Consider the following 14,625-nt stretch of genomic DNA (forward strand, 5'->3'; position numbering starts at 1 on the left):
CCCTGCCGGTGGATGGAATTTCTTTCATATTGTCTAGCTCCCTTTAAAATGGGCCCTCCTCATTCGGGAGGCTCAGACAGGAGGATCGCGGTTTGGGGCCAGCCTCAGCTACTTAGTGAGGCCCTGTGCAACTCAGTGAGACCCTGTTTCAAAATAAAGAATTAAAAAAAAAAAAAAAAAAAAAAAACAGGGCTGGGGTGTAACCTGGAGGTAGAATGCTACATCCTCAGAACCACAAAATAAATAAGTAAAATAAAATAAAATGTGCCCTCCTGACATTTTGATAACAGGTATTAACCAAACTTCTTGCCCTCGACAGAATGTCCCCATGATAAGCCTAATTTTTTTAAAAGAACCTAAGTATCAACAGCTCTTTAGATATGAAATACATGGTTTTCATGCGACCCACTGGTCTGTGTTTGCCTTTCTTTTGCCCTGTTTTTCTTTTTCTCCTCCTCCCCCATCCTCCTCCTCCTCCTCCTCTTCCTCCTCCTCCTCCTCTTCCTCCTCCTCCTCTTCCCCCTCCTCCTCCTCTTCCCCCTTCTCCTCCTCCTCCTCCTCTTCCTTCTCCTCCTTCTCCTCTTCTTCCTCCTCCTCCTCCCCCTCCTCCTCCTCTTCCTTCTCCTCCTCCTCTTCCCCCTCCTCCTCCTCCCCCTCCTCCTCCTCTTCCTTCTCCTCCTCCTCTTCCCCCTCCTCCTCCTCTTCCCCCTCCTCCTCCTCTTCCTCCTCCTCCCCATCCTCCTCCCCCTCCTCCTCCTCTTCCCCCTCCTCCTCCTCTTCCCCCTCCTCCTCCTCTTCCTCCTCCTCCCCATCCTCCTCCCCCTCCTCCTCCTCTTCCCCCTCCTCCTCCTCTTCCCCCCCTCCTCCTTCTCCTCCTCCCCCTTCTCCTCCTCCCCATCCTCCTCCTCCTCCTTCTCCTCCTCCTCCTGCACCACAGAGCTGTATGCTAGGAGAATCCAAGCTGAGTCCTGTCAGTGACGCCTGTGTTGGGGGTAATTACAGATGGAAACCAAACTGTGTGAGCTGCTCTGCAGTGGCTAGGAAATCCCTTCCTCTCCTCTCCTCTCCTCTCCTCTCCTCTCCTCTCCTCTCCTCTCCCTCTCCCTCTCCCTCTCCCTCTCCCTCTTCTCTCCTCTCCTCTCCTCCCCTCTCTCCACTCTTCTTTTCTCTCTTTCTCTGGCTCATCATGGACGCCCACTTCATATCTAACCGTATTTTGTTACAATGGGTCGTGAGTGTCTCCGGCCGGCCAGGTGACAGCTACAGCTACATATGAATGAATGAAGAGCAGCCATATGACAGAAGGGGTCATTTTTTTTGTCTTTTTATCTTTCTATTCCCAGCCCCTAAAACTTAGGGTGTCACCTAGCAGATAATTAGCAAATATTTCTTTTCTTTTCCTTCTTCTTCTTTTTTTTTTTTTTTTTTTCCGATACTGGAGATGGAACCCAGGGGCATTCGACCTCCGAGCTACACTCCCCAGCCTTATTTTTTATTCTTTATTTTGAAACCGGGTCTCACTGAGTTGCAGAGGGCCTCACTAAGTAGCTGAGGCTGGAACCCAGGGGCATTCGACCTCCGAGCTACACTCCCCAGCCTTATTTTTTATTCTTTATTTTGAAACCAGGTCTCACTGAGTTGCAGAGGGCCTCACTGAGTTGCAGAGGGCCTCACTAAGTAGCTGAGGCTGTCCCCGAACCGCGATCCTCCAGTCTCAGCCTCCCGAATGCTGGGTTGTCAAGCTGCACCACCACCACGCCGGGCTAGTATGTGTGTTTTGAAGTGGAGGAAAAGGAGGCCTACGCCATGACACAAACGTCTTCAAGGAACCAGGCAAGAACGCGAAGGCCTCTAGGAGCCCAGCGTGCTGCTGAAAATCGCTTGCACTCGGTGTGGCCAACAGGGCCTGTGTCTGTCTGTGCGCACGAGCGGCAGATGGGCTGAGGCCAACTGGACAGCCCTGGCCTCCTGGCTAATTTCACAGTCACGACTGCAGCCCGGATGGGAGCGGGGCCATGGCCAGCATCCTCTGGACCTGTGTCCAGGTGCACGCCTCCTCCTGGGCCCCCGCCGGGCAGGTTCCAAGTAGGCCACGCCCTCTGTATCTTGCCTGTGTGCCCCTAAGCACACACCGGGCTTCTTTATCCGCTGGCTGCAGCTGGCTTCAGGGTGACCGGACACCTGATACCCCCGCGCCTAATGGGTTTGACAGTTTGAGTTCAAGTTGCAATCTTGCGTGTGGCCGGGAGAGGGCGCGCGTGCGCTTTCCTAATCAAGCCCCAGGCGTCCTAGCGAGGAGTTATTTCTGCTGCCTTTACTTTTCCTCCACTGTTTCCAGGAGGCAAGACGTTCGAACTAGGCTCTTCGTTGCTTTAGGGAAATTTAGGCCACGCTTCTCTTAGATTGTGACATTTAAAATTCAGACAGGAGTTGTTTTTACTCTTTCAAACAACAGAGATGGGATTTGGGGAAAGCGCGGGCACTTAAGGCTGGAGAATATTAGGAGACGCCAAATTCCCGAAGGTTAGGTGACATTTGGATTCATTCATCTCAGACCTTTTTCTGAGTCACGGCGTGCGCGGCACACTGCTCAGAGCATCTGGTATTTGTGGGCTCCATGAATGCAATAATATTTGCAATAATATCTGCTAGGTGACGGCCTAAGTTTTAGGGGCTGGGAATAGAGAGATAAAAAGACCAAAAAAAAAAAAAATGACCCCTACTGTCATATCTTCCATTCTAAGGGGATTAGAGGGGAAAAAAAGAAAAAGAAAAAGAAAAAAAAATTGGCCAAACCAATGCACAATGACAGGTTCAGATAGTCGCAGCTGCTACGAGGTTGGGAGGGGAGGAACTGGCGCCATGGCCCAGTGGGATCCAAATATGAGCCGTGCTCTCTGAAGAGCTGGCGTTGAAGCTGCACAGAAGCCAAGAAGCAGCAGCCAGGCGCCGAAGACCTGGCAGGGAGCTCCAGGCCCAGGGAGAGCACGTGCAAAGTCCTGGGGTGGAGCTGGAGTGTTCAGAACAGAGGCACGACGGGAAACAGGGCCCCAAAGAAGAACAGAAGCAGTGAGGGAGGTTTGGGGGATTTGCTTTCATCCCATTGGTTGTAGAATTTTATTTTATTTTGTTTCAGCCTGAGGATTAAACCCCAGGAATATTCTCCCAACCTTTGGGAGAATATTAAAAAAATATTTTTAATATTTTAAAAATTTTTAAATATTAAAATAAAATAAAATTAATAAAATAAATATTAAAAATTTTAAAGCTCCCCTTTAAAAAAATTTTTGAAATAGGGGCTTGCCGAGTTGTTGAGGCTGGTCTCAAACCTGCGATCCTCCCGTCTCAGCCTCCTAGGTACTGGGCTGATAGGAATGCACCACCTTGGCCGGCTACAGTTGTAGAGTTTTGTTGTTGAAAGGGACTTTGGAAAGCCCACCTGCAGTTGGAATTACTGCTGGAATTGCAACCCTCGTGACCAATGACATCAACTCCAGACACCAACTTATGAGCTCCTGAAACACTAGTCAGACAAATGGCTCAGGTGTCAGGCAGGGTGTCTTCAGCTCAGGTCTCTGTGTTCCCAACTCATCGTGTGGTGTGTGTGTGTGTGTGTGTGTGTGTGTGTGTGTGTGTGTGTGTGTTGCGTGTTTGCGTCACTGGGGATGGAACCCAGGGGCATTCTACCTCTAAGCTTTACCCCCAGCCCTAGTTTTTATTCTTTATTTTGAAACAGGGTCTCACTGAGTTGCAAAGGGCCTAAGTAGCTGAGGCTGGCCTCGAACCAGGATCCTCCTGTCTCGGCCTCCCAGTACTGTGGTGACAAGCGTGCACCACCGAGCCCGGCTTGGTCAGCATTTTCCCCAGCGAGCTTCGTCAGATGGACGTCAGTCTATTGGCGGCCTGACCTCTCCGTTCGCTCGGTGCCCTCGCCTTTTCTCCATGGATGCAGCTGCATTTCATTGCAATATTATGATGAGAGGTAAAGTTTTATTTACGGCACAAGAAAACCCTTTCTTACAAAGCAAGCGGAATTAAGGGTTGTGGAGTGGTTCGCGTGCATAAAACCCGTGCCGTAATACCTCCACTGCGGCAGGGGGCGCCACACTCAACGCGAGCTCCTTGACACAGCCTCGCGTGTCATTGAACCAGCCAATGGTCATTCAGTGTACATTTCCAAGACAGACAAGTGTTGTAGACTGATAATACCAGTATCAGGGAGGCCGAGACAGGAGGATCATCGGTTTGAGGCCAGCCTCAGCAACTTAGTGAGACCCTGCTTTGAAATAAAAAATAAATAAAAAGACGGACATGGTGGTGCACGTCTATCACCCAGTACTTGGGAGGATGACAGGGTTGAGGTCAATCTCAGCAAATTTGGTGAGGCCCTCAGCAACTTAGCGAGACCCTGTTTCAATGGGAGAAATAAAATAGGGCTGAGGGTGGAGCTCAGAAGCAGAATGCTTCTGGGTTCAATCTCCAGTACCACAAATACTGAATGAATGGATGGATGGATGGATACATAAATAAGTAAATAAATAAATAATAAATGGTTCTGGGGTTGTAGCTCAGAGGTAGAATGCCCCTGTGTTTGATCCCCATTACCAAACATAATAATAATAATAATAATAATAATAATAATAATAATAACAACAACATGCATTACTTATTGCTGCCGTAGCAAACAACCACACACTAAATGGCTTAGAACAGCACAAATTTATTATCTTACATTTCTAATGGCTGGAGTCCTAAAGTCAAAGTGACTCTTGGCCTGCCTCCTTCTGGAAGCTCAAGGGACAGCCATGGCCGTGTCTTCCCAGGCTCCCGGAGGTCTGCACTCCTGGGCCTGTGGCTCCATCCTTGCATGGCTCCAGCCTCTGCTTCTGTCCACCTCTGGTCCTTGTGGCTTTTGTGTTGAGACCCACACAGTGACTGGAGGTTTCTCAACCTCCGGCCAGAGCTGCCAACGTACTCGTCCTATCTTCCGGAACCCATGCCTTCCAGCCCCGAGATCCTGAAAGCACTCTCTCCCTTCAGACTCTTGCGAGACAAATTAAAACGCTTTCAAGGCAAAAGCCACTCTCTGAATGACTCGGAGGCAGGATACGGCCAACATCAACAGAGACATCAAAGCAGCGCCTTGACTCTAGAGGACAGCACAGTCATTTCCAGCATAGTCATATATATGAATTATCTGCAAATGCGATGAGTGCTTTTTCTATCGTTCCAAGTGATGCTCTTAGGTCCTTAACTATTACACCCCTTCTGATAATTATTACTTGCCTTTGTGCTCTATTGTGCTCTAATTAAAAAAAATAACTTTGTATAGCAGGTATGTTTCAGTAGCAAATATGAGCCCTTTAATGTTCAGACATGTACCTTTTCTTCTGGAGAAGATTTGAGATAATAATAATAATAATAATAATAATAATATAATAATTCCCTGTACTTCTCAATTTAGACATTTCTTCTTTGAGCATGCTATCAAGGTAAGCAAAGCCAGCATCTTATATCTGTCCCTTTTAAAGGGAAGCTCTCTGAGAGTCCCTAAGACTTTTTGAAGGTCTGCAGCTGGTAGGCACTGAACGTGACATAAACGTCTCCCTCAATACCTCAGTGTAGAGGTGGATGAAGCGGGTTCAACATGTGGCTGTTGGACTGTGTGGTGTGGGGCTCTTGCTCTGAGACGGGCTTTTCCCGTGATCCTGGCAAGTCAACTGATGTCTGTGAACCTCGTTTTCTTCTCTATAAGACAGAGAGTGACGGGCTTTTATAGGGATTGAATGAGGAGAGCTGTTCTCTACTCCTTTGACCGTTCCCTCAGTTATTCACTTAAGTATTTCTTGAGCTGCACGCCAAGCCAAACACTGTCGAGATAGTGAGAAGTTCCCTGTTTACGACAGTCTCTGCCTTTACAGAAAGTCCACATGTGCAGGTATCTGTGAAGGGGCCGTAAGCTCACAGAATGCTAATTCCTTGGACCTAGGCTCCTCTTCTAACCCTTCCTGTGGACTCCTTGCCTTCCTCAATTATAAAAATTGTGCACGTTGAGGTAGAGGAGCACCAACTATCAAAAGAAAAGTGTCAACGTCACCTAATTACTTCTATCGCCATTACGATCCGGGAAGGTGTAGGTTTAGAAAAGAGAAAGTGTTGAACACTGAAGTGCACTAATGCGGGAGTTAACATCTGCAGAAGCTTCCCTGCAATAAGCTCTTGCCCTTTTTTCTATCTTTTTCTGTCTAAGTGTTGGACTATCAATCTAGAAATGTAAAATATACCCCTGCTAAGGATAGGGGACTTTTTTTGTGTGTGGTACTGGGGTTCCTGGAAGCCCTTCTACCTCCAGGCTACACTCCCAGACCTATTTTTTTTAAATATATTTTTATTTGGAAACACAGTCTCTTAAGCCAGCACGGCTGGCTTCGGACCTGCGCCATCCTCCCGTCTCCGCCTCCCAAGCGCGGGGATTACAAGCGAGCACCACCACGCCCGGCAGGATAGGGAAACTTTGAGGTGAGGCCCAGAAACCAGTGAAGTCTGCTTATCCGTCCTGCAGTGCCACAACACTCCTGTGCACAGTATTAAGAGAGCTTCTTAATCTACTTGGACATTGGCAATGCTTTTAAAATGGGGGCAGAGGGATAATTGGATAGTACAACTTACAGGTTCAAAGCTTAATGTCAATCCAACGTGGTACTTAGCACCAAAATGTAAGACAGATAATCAAATATGTGGACAGCATCTTTACATGTAGAAGATGGCACACTGGAGCCATTGGCCTCTTTTTAAAAAGTCAGGCATTGGAGCCGGGTGTGTTGGTGCACGCTTGTCATCCCAGCATTCGGAAGGCAGAGACCAGAGGATCGCGGTTCGCCGACAGCCTCAGCTACTTAGTGAGGCCCTTTGCAACTCAGTGAGACCTTGTTTCAGAAAATAAAAAGACTAAAAAAATAGAACTTGGGGGGGTAGCTTGGTTGTACAATGCCCCTGGGTTCCATCCCCAGTACCACACACACACACACACACACACACACACACACACACGTCAGGCTTTGTCAGGCATGATGGTGCACACTTGGAATCTCAGTACTTGGGAGATGAGACAAGAGGATCCCAGGTTTGAAACCAACCTCAGTAACTTAATGTGTCCCTCAACAACCTAGCAAGATCTTCTTTTAAAATGAAAAATAAAAGGGCTGGGGGTGTAGCTTAGAGCTAGAAAACCCCTAGGTTCAATCTCCAGTAACACACACACACACACACACACACACACACACACACACACACACACAGAAGCAGGCTTAAATTAAAAAGCTGGGAATAGTGGCACATACTTGTAATCTCAGGACTTTGAATCACAGCTTCAAAGCCAGCTTCTGCTACTTAGTGAGGTTCTCAGCAACTTAGTGAGACCCTGTTTTAAAATTAAAAAAAAAAAATAGGTCTGGGAGATGTAGCTGAAAAATATGACTGTAGGTAAGGTCTTTGGAAAAGACCTGCAAGAAATTACTGTTTAGGGCACATGTAAAAATCAGAGCAGAACAAAATCAGTGAGCCCTTCCTTCACCAGTAGAATGCTCCAGCAAAATTCTGGATTAAACCGAACCTGCAGCCTGGTGGTCTCTGTCCTTGGTCCTGACACATCGACCGCAAACGCTGGTTTGTAGAAAGACCTCATGGATGGCTGTACCTAGGAGTGGGTCTGAATTTCCAGGGAGACATGGGAAGACAAGAGTTGCTTCGGTCTGCCATTAGAGATCATGGTTCAACAGCATGGCAGGCGACCTGGGACACTCCACGTTGAAGCCATCCTCAGCAATATTGCAAATGAAATGAAGGCAGAAGATGAATGAATCCCACAGATGCTTACGCAATGATTCCAAGTGACCTGAATAGGTAGAACAAGGACCATGTTTAATGAAATCTCAGGGTAGTTTCGATTTGCATCTCTCTGATTGCTAATGATGTTGACCATTTTTTTCATACGTTTATTGACCATTTGAATGTCTTCTTTCGTGAAGTGTTTATTTAGTTCACTTGCCCAGTTTCTTATTGGGTTATTTGTTTTCTTAGTGATGAGTTTCTTGAGTTCTCTGTATATTCTAGATATTATTCCTCTATTGGAGAAATAGTTGGCAAAACTTTTCTCCCGTTCTGTTGGCTCTCTGTTGAGATTCTTGGCAGTTTTCCTTCGCTGCGCTGAGCTCTTTGGTTTAATGCAATCAACAATCCCACATATTGATCCATCATCAGATGAATGGGTTACAAAACTATGGGATAGGTACACAATGGAATTTTTCTCAGCCATAAAAAAATTACATGATTTACAGGGAAATGGATGGAACTGGAGAAAATTATGCTAAGTGAGATTAGTTAGTCACAAAAAGTAAAAAATCAGATGCTCTCCTTCATATGTGGAATCCAGGGAGAAAAAGGGGTCATAGGAGGAACTCTAGGCAAAGAAGGAGAAATCATAGAGGAGAGAATAAGGTGACCTAAACACATCAAAGTCCATCACTAAGCCAACACGAGGGGGGGGGGAATGGGCGGGAGTTGTATCAGGGCTGAGTGATGTGTGCATGCCTCTACCATCTTGCACATGTGTGCATGTACGCTTCTACCCTATTAAGATGTATGGCTACGATGCACCAATAAAACATAAAAACTAGGGCTACATGGAAGGTTGGCTTTGGGGAGCCCAGAAGCAGTCTGCACAAGCACAGGAAGGTACACTGCTCCCCATCAATAGCCGCAGAAAACGTGCAGAGCCTGCAGAGTAAGCTTGGCCAGTAGAGGGCCTCGGCTTCCCACACAGCTCCCCGGAGCAGAGGCAGGGATGCTGGAGAGGGGCCAGAGGCACGGTTGATGATGCACCTGGACCTGGCAGATCCCACCAAATAGCCGTGAGGACAGCGGAGACCAGGGAGGGTCTTCCTAAAGCCTGGTGCAGAGCTATGGTGTGTGTGTGTGTGTGTGTGTGTGTGTGTGTGTGTGTGTGTGTGTGTGTGTGTGAGAGAGAGAGAGAGAGAGAGAGAGAGAGAGAGAGAGAGAGAGGAGAGAAGAGAGAGAGAAAGAAGGAGGAGGAGGAGGAGGAGGAGGAGGAGGGGGAGAGAAGGAGGAGAGAAAAGGAGAGAGAGGAGAGGGAAAATAGAAAGAGAGGAGAGGAGAGAGAGGGAAGAGAGAAAGAAAAGGAGAGGGAGAGAAGAAAAAGAAGGGAGAGAGATAAAGAGTGGAGAGAAAAGGAGAGAAAGAAAGAGGGAAGAGAGGAGAAAGAAGAGAGAAAGGGGGAGAGAGAGAAAGGTTCACATGAGAAATTTAGTTTGAAACATGGTTGATTAAAATTTAACACGGGGAAAGAAAAACTCAGGAGCCTAACAACCTGACAATGGGCTGTCAAAAATATCACCCGTCTTGCACGTCCTCTGAAAGATCCTGGAAAAGAAAAATATCACCAGTTTGCTCGTCCTCAGAAAGATTCTGAAAAAGAAAGGAAGAGCAGCCCACACATTGCCATTTTCATTAATTTGAGTAAAACTGTTATCCAGGGCAAAGATGGTCTGTGTTTATTCAAAGGATATATATAGATATAGATATAGATATAGATATATAGATATCTATACACACACATGCAAGTGCATGCATGTATCTATTTCCTTTAAATAGTGTGTGTGTGTGTGTGTGTGTGTGTCTGGATAGACAGAAACATTCTTTGATTACACTTCTATTCAGATGCACAGGGATGCCCCGGCACCTTGGCCCAGGGTACCACTTCCGCCTCCTATTCTGATTATTTCTCGCATAAACAAGGTGAGCAAATGATCCGTGAGAAGCTTTGGATGTGCGATTCCCCGATTTCCTTTGCTAATTTAAATGATATTGGGCATTGTCTGTGTGATTCATAAATATTTGCATTTGGTAATTATATCAATAAAAGAGTTGGCAGGCTGCATTATGCCGAATTCATTTGCTTCCCAGTGAAGGAGGCAGAATCTTAATTAGTTTTGCTTCTGGTGCTCATGAACCCCCCCCCATGTGTAATCTCTGAAGAAATGCTGAATTCAAGTGGAATCTCATTCTTCCTGAGACTTTCTTCGTACAGAACTGAAGGTGAGAGACCCTTTGAAATGAGAAGCTTCGGGACAGTGTTAGCTCCTGAATTTCCCCATGCTGAGAATTTAGGAAACACACACACACACACACACACACACACACACACACACACACACACACACAACCTCTATCCCCTGGCTCCCCAGGGGCCACGGATGCTAAAACTGACCTGTTTTCTGACCAACCCAGCCCGGCTAAATCTACACATGTGTAGCACCTGGACTTTGTGTCTATAAATTGAAACTGCCTCCCTAGGACCAGCAGAGAAACAATTGAATTGTCTGAAAACAATTGAAACAATTGTTTTTGCCCAGTTTGATCGGAGTACCTAAAATTTATTTTTCTTTTTTTTTTATAACATTTCCTCTCTTTTACCTTCCTTTCTTCCCTCCCTTCCTCCTTTTCTTCCTTCCTTCATTCCCTCCCTCCTGTACTACAGATTAAGCCCAGTGGATTTTATGCCCAAGCTTCCCCCCTCAGTCCTTCTTATTTATTTATTTTTATTTTGAAACAGGGTCTGGCTCAGTTGCTGAGTGCCTTGCTTAGTTGCTAAGGCTGGCCTTGAACCTGTGACCCTCTTGTCTCAGACTCCCAGGTACTGGGGTTATAGACAGGGAGGCAACCGAATTCCTCCAGCCAAGATCAGGCAGGGTCCCTCTCTTGGCACCAGTAAAAAAAAGTTCTCTTTTCTTATAGGTTTCCTTCCTCCCTTCCTTCCTTCCTTCCTTCCTTCCTTCCTTCCTTCCTTCCTTTTTCCTTAAATGCTAATTTTCTCAGAGCATGGGAATGGGATAAGAGGAATATTTATGATCCTAGATAAAGTTAGCTAATCTTGCTGGGCATGGTGATGTATGCTTGTAATCCCAGCATTTGGGAGGCTGAGAAAGGAGGATCGTGGTTCACAGCCAAGCCTCAGCTACTTAGTGAGGTTCTTTGCAACTCACTGAGACCCTGTTTCAAAATAAAGAATAAAAAATAGAGCCGGGCGTGGTGGCGCACGTTTGTCATCCCAGCATTCAGGAGGCTAAGACTGGAGGATCAAGGTTCACGAACAGTCTCAGCTACTTAGCGAGGCCCTCTGCAACTCAGTGAGACCTTGTTTCAAAATAAAGAATCAAAAATAGGGCTGGGGGTGTAGCTCAGAGGTAGAATGCCCCTGGGCTTCATCCCCAGTATGCAAAAAAAAAAAAAATAGCTTATCTTTATCACTAGAATTGTAGAGGTAGATGTAGATAATGTCACTGTACTATAAGAAAAAAGGGCCCAGTGTGCTATAAACCAAAGAAGGAAGTCCACTCGCAGAGATTTCCAGGATCTCCACTTCAAGGGAAGGTATGCACCCTATAGATGGCAGCCTTACCTGGTCATTCATTCACCGCCACCCGTTGAGCTAGGGTCTCCACAGGCCGTTTGCTCCCATCAGGAAAACACAGCAAACAGAAGACAGGGAGCGCCCTCTCCCCAGTAGCTCATCAGTCTAGCTCAGAAAGCAGGAGATGGCCGCATGCACATGGCACCTGGTTTTACAATCTTCATGGAAGGGTCCTGGTGAGTGTGACAGCCTTGTGGAGAATGTCCTCTGTGCCCAGGTGCTGTGACTTGAATGTGTTATCACATTCGCTCCTTATGACATTCTACTGTGAAAACAAAACAGAGTCACAGAGTGGTAAAGAACCATCCCAGAGGTCACACAGCTGGCATATATGGTGAGGGTTAAATGAACCACTGAAGCCGGGCGTGGTGGCGCACGCTCGTAAACCCAGCATTCGGGAGGCTGAGACAAGGAGATAGTGGTTTCACAGACAGCCTCAGCTACTTAGTGAGGTCCTTTGCAACTCAGCGAGATGCTGTTTCAAAAGAATAAAAAAAAAATAGGGCTGGGGGTGTCGCTCAAAGGTAGAATGCCCCTGGGTTCCATCCCCTACGCTGCAATAAATAAATAAATAAACAAACAAACAAACAAACAAACTACTGAATGAAGACAATAGTCACAGTTGTTTCTGGTATATTAGGTGCATCCTAAATTCTAGCTGGTGAAGTGGGTGGTAAGGGTGGCATTAGAGTCGTGGGTGCCAGCATCCTTCATAGCAAGCCGGTGAGCCAGTGACCAGTTTTAATCCTGATGTTTCATGGGGGGGGGGGGTGCTACAGGATCGGAGAGGGTGAATGGCTTTCCTAAGGATATCAAGCATTGAAGTGACCAAGTAGGAATTTAAGCCTACATTTTTCTTCCGGTGTCCTCAGCCTGGGAATTTGACTTTTACTTCTCAGAGGACTGGGATACTCACTGACAAACTTCTACCAGGAGATCATGATGGACATTCAAGGCAGATGTTGGAGTGACATCTATTCCAGGGCATTTGGGTGGCGAGGGTGAAGTCAAGTGGAGATTGGAGGCACAGAAGTAGCTGGCAGGCGATCGCATCCTTTCCTGATGTAATAAAATTGACGAAATGCGGAAGGAGAGGCTGAGCTCTACTGCACGGTAGGGCTGTGGTCAATAATAATGCACTGCACATTTCAAAAAATAGCTAGTACAAGCCATTTCAAATGTCTACCCATCACAACAGGACAGGTAAGCAGCGAGGTAAATATGTTAATTAGCTTGATTTAATCATTCCACGTGGTATAGTACGTGAGTTTGCATATGCTGAGTTAGAACCCAGAGAAGGAACGATGGAGAAGCTCCTGTTGCATGTAAGAGACCCAAGTTATGGGCGATCCGTGACTGGAGGAAGCACTTCTTATCCACCTGCGTAAGAAGTGATGGCTGAATTTGTTAAAAGGGCTGATACTTTTCTTTTATTTTCCGTCCATTTTTATTTTTATTTTGAGGATGATACTGGAAGCTGTACCCAGGGGCATTCTACTTCTGAGCTACACACACCCAGTGGCCCTTTTAATTTTTTATTTTGTTTTTTTTTGTTTTGTTTTTATTGGTGCATTTTGTTTTCATTGGTACATTATTTATTGGTGCATTATTTTATTTATAGATATATTTTATTATATCTCACATCATAATGTAAATCATGTTGACCACGGGATACATGTACACAGTACTTGGTGCCCACCCTGCCTCCCCATTTCCCTCCCTCCCAATACCAAGTGCCCCTCTGGTATCCCAAATACCCCCTAGCTCAAGCATATTAGAGAAAAAATGTCCTTTCTCTTTTTGTGTTTGGCTAATCTCACTTAACATCACGTTCTTCAGGTCCTTCCATCTTCTTGCAAAGGACGTAATTTTGTTCTTCTTTATTGCTGAGTAGAACTCCATGTGTGAATTTCTCATAATTTTGTAATCTATTCACCTCTTGATGGACACCTAGGTTGATCCCATAGTTTGTCTATCGTGAAATGTGCTGCTGTGAACATGGGTATGCATATGTTACTGTAATTCTCTGATTTAAACCCCTTTGGGAAGATACCCAAGAGTGGTATAGCCGAATCATATGGTGGATCCATTCCCAGTTTTCTGAGGAATCTCCACACTGATCTCCACAGCAGCTGAACTAGTTTACACTCCCACCAACAGTGTAAAAGAGTTCCTATTTCCCCACAACCACGCCAGCATTTATTGCTATTTGACTTCTTGATGACTGCCATTCTGATTGGGGTTAAACAGAATCTCAGTGTAGTTTTGATTTGCATCTCCCTGATGGCTAATGACGTTGAACATTTTTTCATGTATCTATTGGCCATTCGTATCTCTTCTTTTGTGAAGTGGCTATTCAGTTCAGTTGCCCGTTTCTTAATTGGGTTATTTGGGGTTTTTTAAAGTGTAATATCTTTTAAGTTCTTTGTATATCCTGGGTATTAAGCCTCTGTCAGGTTTAATATCCTCTGGATATTAAATCTCTGATAAAGATCTTCTCCCATTCTGTAGGCTATCTTTTAGACTCTTGATTGTTTCCTTTTATGAATAAAACCTTTTTAGTTTAATGCCATTGCACTTGTTAATTCTTGTTTTAGTTTCCTGCACGTTGGAGGTCTTGTTGAGGAAGTTACTGCTTGTGCCTATATGTTGGAGTGTTGAGCCCATGCCTTCCTCTAATAGCTTGGTAGTCTCTGGTCTAACTCCCGGGTCTTTGATCCATCTTGAGGTGATTCCTGTGCAGGGTGAGATATAAGGATTTAGTTCAAATTTTCTCCAAATTGATAGCCAGTTCTCCCAGCACCATATGTTGAAAGAGCTGTCTTTTCTCCAGCATATATATTTGGCCTCTTTGTCAAAGATCAATGGAGTGTGAGTGGGTTTGTTTCTGTATCTTCCATTCTGCTCCGTTGGTCTGTATGCCTGTTTTGGTGCCAATACCATACTGTTTTAATTACTATAGCTCTGTAGTATAATCTGAAGTCAGGAATTGTGATGCCTCCTGCATGGTTCTTATTGGCTATCCTGAGTCTTTTGTTCATCCATATGAAATTCATGACCAATTTGTCTAGATAAAACAATGTCTTGCTAAGTTTCGGAGGCTGGCCTCGAACTCATGATCCTCCTGTCTTATGGTA

At 45.7% G+C, this 14,625-nt stretch overlaps 1 protein-coding gene across 1 annotated transcript in view; it reads left to right on the forward strand.

The window, feature by feature from the left end:
• The window catches only part of SYNPR (synaptoporin), a gene marked incomplete at both ends in the record, with an annotated part of 324,123 nt that overhangs the window by 48,248 nt on the left and 261,250 nt on the right, over window positions 1-14,625 (forward strand). The window lies entirely within an intron of this gene.

The sequence above is a fragment of the Muscardinus avellanarius genome, assembly GCF_963383645.1.
Source record: "Muscardinus avellanarius genome assembly, chromosome: 18".
In the NCBI taxonomy this organism is placed as follows: domain Eukaryota; kingdom Metazoa; phylum Chordata; class Mammalia; order Rodentia; family Gliridae; genus Muscardinus; species Muscardinus avellanarius.